Consider the following 6,000-nt stretch of genomic DNA (forward strand, 5'->3'; position numbering starts at 1 on the left):
GGGTTATGGGCCCAGCACGTTTCCGCTGCGCCACTCTGCTTCCAACCACCCAAGATTGGACCCACAAACCCTGACTTAGGAGTACAGTATCTTATCCATTAGGCCACTGGGGCACTGTGTTATCAGTATGACCTATATGAACTGATAGAAGAGGTAAAAACATATATAATGGCAGGCACTGACAAATGCCCATGAAATTACGAATTTTTTATTTTTGTTCGTACTCCATTGCTAAAAAAACAGGTTAGCAGACTATGGTTTCAATCCATCGACCTCTGGGTTATGGGCCCAGCACGCTTCCGCTGCGCCACTCTGCTTCCAACCACCCAAGATTGGACCCACAAACCCTGACTTAGGAGTACAGTATCTTATCCATTAGGCAACTGGGGCACTGTGTTCTCAGTGTGACCTATACGAACTGATAGAAGAGGTAAAAAAATATATAATGGCAGGCACTGACAAATGCCCATGAAATTACGATTTTTTTATTTTTGTTCGTACTCCATTGCTAAAAAAAAAGGTTAGCAGATGATGGTTTCGATCCATCGACCTCTGGGTTATGGGCCAAGCACGCTTCCGCTGCGCCACTCTGCTTCCAACCACCCAAGATTGAACCCACAATCCCTGGCTTAGGAGTACAGTATCTTATCCATTAGGCCACTGGGGCACTGTGTTCTCAGTGTGACCTATACGAACTGATAGAAGAGGTAAAAAAATATATAATGGCAGGCACTGACAAATGCCCATGAAATTACGAATGTTTTATTTTTGTTCATACTCCATTGCTAAAAAAACATGTTAGCAGAGGATGGTTTCGATCCATCGACCTCTTGGTTATGGGCCCAGCACGCTTCCGCAGCGCCACTCTGCTTCCAACCACCCCAGATGGGACTTGAACCCACAAACCCTGGCTTAGGAGGCCAGTGCCTTATCGAGTAGGCCACTGGGGCACTGTATTCTCAGTATGACCTATACGAACTGATAGAAGAGGTAAAAAAATATACAATGGCAGGCACTGACAAATGCCCATGAAATTACGAATTTTTTATTTTTGTTCGTACTCCATTGCTAAAAAAACAGGTTAGCAGACTATGGTTTCAATCCATCGACCTCTGGGTTATGGGCCCAGCACGCTTCCGCTGCGCCACTCTGCTTCCAACCACCCAAGATTGGACCCACAAACCCTGACTTAGGAGTACAGTATCTTATCCATTAGGCAACTGGGGCACTGTGTTCTCAGTGTGACCTATACGAACTGATAGAAGAGGTAAAAAAATATATAATGGCAGGCACTGACAAATGCCCATGAAATTACGATTTTTTTATTTTTGTTCGTACTCCATTGCTAAAAAAAAAGGTTAGCAGATGATGGTTTCGATCCATCGACCTCTGGGTTATGGGCCAAGCACGCTTCCGCTGCGCCACTCTGCTTCCAACCACCCAAGATTGAACCCACAATCCCTGGCTTAGGAGTACAGTATCTTATCCATTAGGCCACTGGGGCACTGTGTTCTCAGTGTGACCTATACGAACTGATAGAAGAGGTAAAAAAATATATAATGGCAGGCACTGACAAATGCCCATGAAATTACGAATGTTTTATTTTTGTTCATACTCCATTGCTAAAAAAACATGTTAGCAGAGGATGGTTTCGATCCATCGACCTCTTGGTTATGGGCCCAGCACGCTTCCGCTGCGCCACTCTGCTTCCAACCACCCCAGATGGGACTTGAACCCACAAACCCTGGCTTAGGAGGCCAGTGCCTTATCGAGTAGGCCACTGGGGCACTGTATTCTCAGTATGACCTATACGAACTGATAGAAGAGGTAAAAATATATATAATGGCAGGCACTGACAAATGCCCATGAAATTACGATTTTTTTTATTTTTGTTCGTACTCCATTGCTAAAAAAAACAGGTTAGCAGAGGATGGTTTCGATCCATCGACCTCCGGGTTATGGGCCCAGCACGCTTCCGCTGCGCCACTCTGCTTCCAACCACCCAAGATTGGACCCACAAACCCTGACTTAGGAGTACAGTATCTTATCCATTAGGCCACTGGGGCACTGTGTTATCAGTATGACCTATATGAACTGATAGAAGAGGTAAAAACATATATAATGGCAGGCACTGACAAATGCCCATGAAATTACGATTTTTTTTATTTTTGTTCGTACTCCATTGCTAAAAAAAAAGGTTAGCAGATGATGGTTTCGATCCATCGACCTCTGGGTTATGGGCCAAGCACGCTTCCGCTGCGCCACTCTGCTTCCAACCAGCCAAGATTGAACCCACAATCCCTGGCTTAGGAGTACAGTATCTTATCCATTAGGCCACTGGGGCACTGTGTTCTCAGTGTGACCTATACGAACTGATAGAAGAGGTAAAAAAATATATAATGGCAGGCACTGACAAATGCCCATGAAATTACGAATGTTTTATTTTTGTTCATACTCCATTGCTAAAAAAACATGTTTGCAGAGGATGGTTTCGATCCATCGACCTCTTGGTTATGGGCCCAGCACGCTTCCGCTGCGCCACTCTGCTTCCAACCACCCCAGATGGGACTTGAACCCACAAAACCTGGCTTAGGAGGCCAGTGCCTTATCGAGTAGGCCACTGGGGCACTGTATTCTCAGTATGACCTATACGAACTGATAGAAGAGGTAAAAAAATATATAATGGCAGGCACTGACAAATGCCCATGAAATTACGATTTTTTTTATTTTTGTTCGTACTCCATTGCTAAAAAAAACAGCTAAGCAGAGGATGGTTTCGATCCATCGACCTCTGGGTTATGGGCCCAGCACGCTTCCGCTGCGCCACTCTGCTTCCAACCACCCCAGATGGGACCCACAAACCCTGACTTAGGAGTACAGTATCTTATCCATTAGGCCACTGGGGCACTGTGTTATCAGTATGACCTATATGAACTGATAGAAGAGGTAAAAACATATATAATGGCAGGCACTGACAAATGCCCATGAAATTACGAATTTTTTATTTTTGTTCGTACTCCATTGCTAAAAAAACAGGTTAGCAGAGGATGGTTTCGATCCATCGACCTCTGGGTTATGGGCCCAGCACGCTTCCGCTGCGCCACTCTGCTTCCAACCACCCAAGATTGGACCCACAAACCCTGACTTAGGAGTACAGTATCTTATCCATTAGGCAACTGGGGCACTGTGTTATCAGTATGACCTATATGAACTGATAGAAGAGGTAAAAACATATATAATGGCAGGCACTGACAAATGCCCATGAAATTACGATTTTTTTATTTTTGTTCGTACTCCATTGCTAAAAAAACAGGTTAGCAGAGGATGGTTTCGATCCATCGACCTCTGGGTTATGGGCCCAGCACGCTTCCGCTGCGCCACTCTGCTTCCAACCACCCAAGATTGGACCCACAAACCCTGATTTAGGAGTACAGTATCTTATCCATTAGGCAACTGGGGCACTGTGTTATCAGTATGACCTATATGAACTGATAGAAGAGGTAAAAAAATATATAATGGCAGACACTGACAAATGCCCATGAAATTACGAATTTTTTATTTTTGTTCATACTCCATTGCTAAAAAAATATGTTAGCAGAGGATGGTTTCGATCCATCGACCTCTGGGTTATGGGCCCAGCACGCTTCCGCTGCGCTACTCTGATTCCAACCACCCGAGATGGGACTTGAACCCACAATCCCTGGCTTAGGAGGCCAGTGCCTTATCCATTAGGCCACTGGGGCACTGTGTTCTCAGTATGACCTATACGAACTGATAGAAGAGGTAAAAAAATATATAATGGCAGGCACTGACAAATGCCCATGAAATTACGAATTTTTTATTTTTGTTCGTACTCCATTGCTAAAAAAACAGGTTAGCAGATGATGGTTTCGATCCATCGACCTCTGGGTTTTGGGCCCAGCACGCTTCCGCTGCGCCACTCTGCTTCCAACCACCCCAGATGGGACCCACAAACCCTGACTTAGGAGTACAGTATCTTATCCATTAGGCCACTGGGGCACTGTGTTATCAGTATGACCTATATGAACTGATAGAAGAGGTAAAAACATATATAATGGCAGGCACTGACAAATGCCCATGAAATTACGAATTTTTTATTTTTGTTCGTACTCCATTGCTAAAAAAACAGGTTAGCAGAGGATGGTTTCGATCCATCGACCTCTGGGTTATGGGCCCAGCACGCTTCCGCTGCGCCACTCTGCTTCCAACCACCCAAGATTGGACCCACAAACCCTGACTTAGGAGTACAGTATCTTATCCATTAGGCAACTGGGGCACTTTGTTCTCAGTGTGACCTATACGAACTGATAGAAGAGGTAAAAAAATATATAATGGCAGGCACTGACAAATGCCCATGAAATTACGAATTTTTTATTTTTGTTCGTACTCCATTGCTAAAATAACAGGTTAGCAGATGATGGTTTCGATCCATCGACCTCTGGGTTATGGGCCCAGCACGCTTCCGCTGCGCCACTCTGCTTCCAACCACCCCAGATCGGACTTGAACCCACAATCCCTGGCTTAGGAGGCCAGTGCCTTATCCATTAGGCCACTGGGGCACTGTGTTCTCAGTATGACCTATACGAACTGATAGAAGAGGTAAAAAAATATATAATGGCAGGCACTGACAAATGCCCATGAAATTACGATTTTTTTTATTTTTGTTCGTACTCCATTGATAAAAAAACAGGTTAGCAGAGGATGGTTTCAATCCATCGACCTCTGTGTTATGGGCCCAGCACGCTTCCGCTGCGCAACTCTGCTTCCAACCACACAAAATTGGACCCACGATCCCTGACTTAGGAGTACAGTATCTTATCTATTAGGCCACTGGGGCACTGTGTTCTCAGTATGACCTATACGAACTGATAGAAGAGGTAAAAAAAAATATAATGGCAGGCACTGACAAATGCCCATGAAATTACGATTATTTTTTTTTGTTCGTACTCCATTGCTAAAAAAAACAGGTTAGCAGAGGATGGTTTCGATCCATCGACCTCTGGGTTATGGGCCCAGCACGCTTCTGCTGCGCCACTCTGCTTCCATCCACACAAAATTGGACCCACGATCCTTGACTTAGGAGTACAGTATCTTATCCATTAGGCCACTGGGGCACTGTGTTCTTAGTATGACCTATACGAACTGATAGAAGAGGTAAAAAAATATATAATGGCAGGCACTGACAAATGCCCATGAAATTACGATTTTTTTTATTTTTGTTCGTACTCCATTGATAAAAACACAGGTTAGCAGAGGATGGTTTCAATCCATCGACCTCTGTGTTATGGGCCCAGCACGCTTCCGCTGCGCAACTCTGCTTCCAACCACACAAAATTGGACCCACGATCCCTGACTTAGGAGTACAGTATCTTATCCATTAGGCCACTGGGGCACTGTGTTCTCAGTATGACCTATACGAACTGATAGAAGAGGTAAAAAAATATATAATGGCAGGCACTGACAAATGCCCATGAAATTACGAATTTTTTATTTTTGTTCGTACTCCATTGATAAAAAAACAGGTTAGCAGAGGATGGTTTCAATCCATTGACCTCTGTGTTATGGGCCCAGCACGCTTCCGCTTCGCCACTCTGCTTCCAACCACCCCAGATGGGACTTGAACCCACAATCCCTGGCTTAGGAGGCCAGCGCCTTATCCATTAGGCCACTGGGTCACTGTGTACTCAGTGTGACCTATATGAACTGATAGAAGAGGTAAAAAAATATATAATGGCAGGCACTGACAAATGCCCATGAAATTACGATTTTTTTTATTTTTGTTCGTACTCCATTGCTAAAAAAAAACAGGTTAGCAGAGGATGGTTTCGATCCATCGACCTCTGGGTTATGGGCCCAGCACGCTTCCGCTGCTCAACTCTGCTTCAAACCACACAAAATTGGACCCACAATCCCTGGTTTAGGAGGCCAGTGCCTTATCCATTAGGCCACTGGGGCACTGTGTTCTCAGTATGACCTATA

This window comes from Salvelinus fontinalis, chromosome 41 (genome assembly GCF_029448725.1).
Source record: "Salvelinus fontinalis isolate EN_2023a chromosome 41, ASM2944872v1, whole genome shotgun sequence".
Lineage (NCBI taxonomy): Eukaryota > Metazoa > Chordata > Actinopteri > Salmoniformes > Salmonidae > Salvelinus > Salvelinus fontinalis.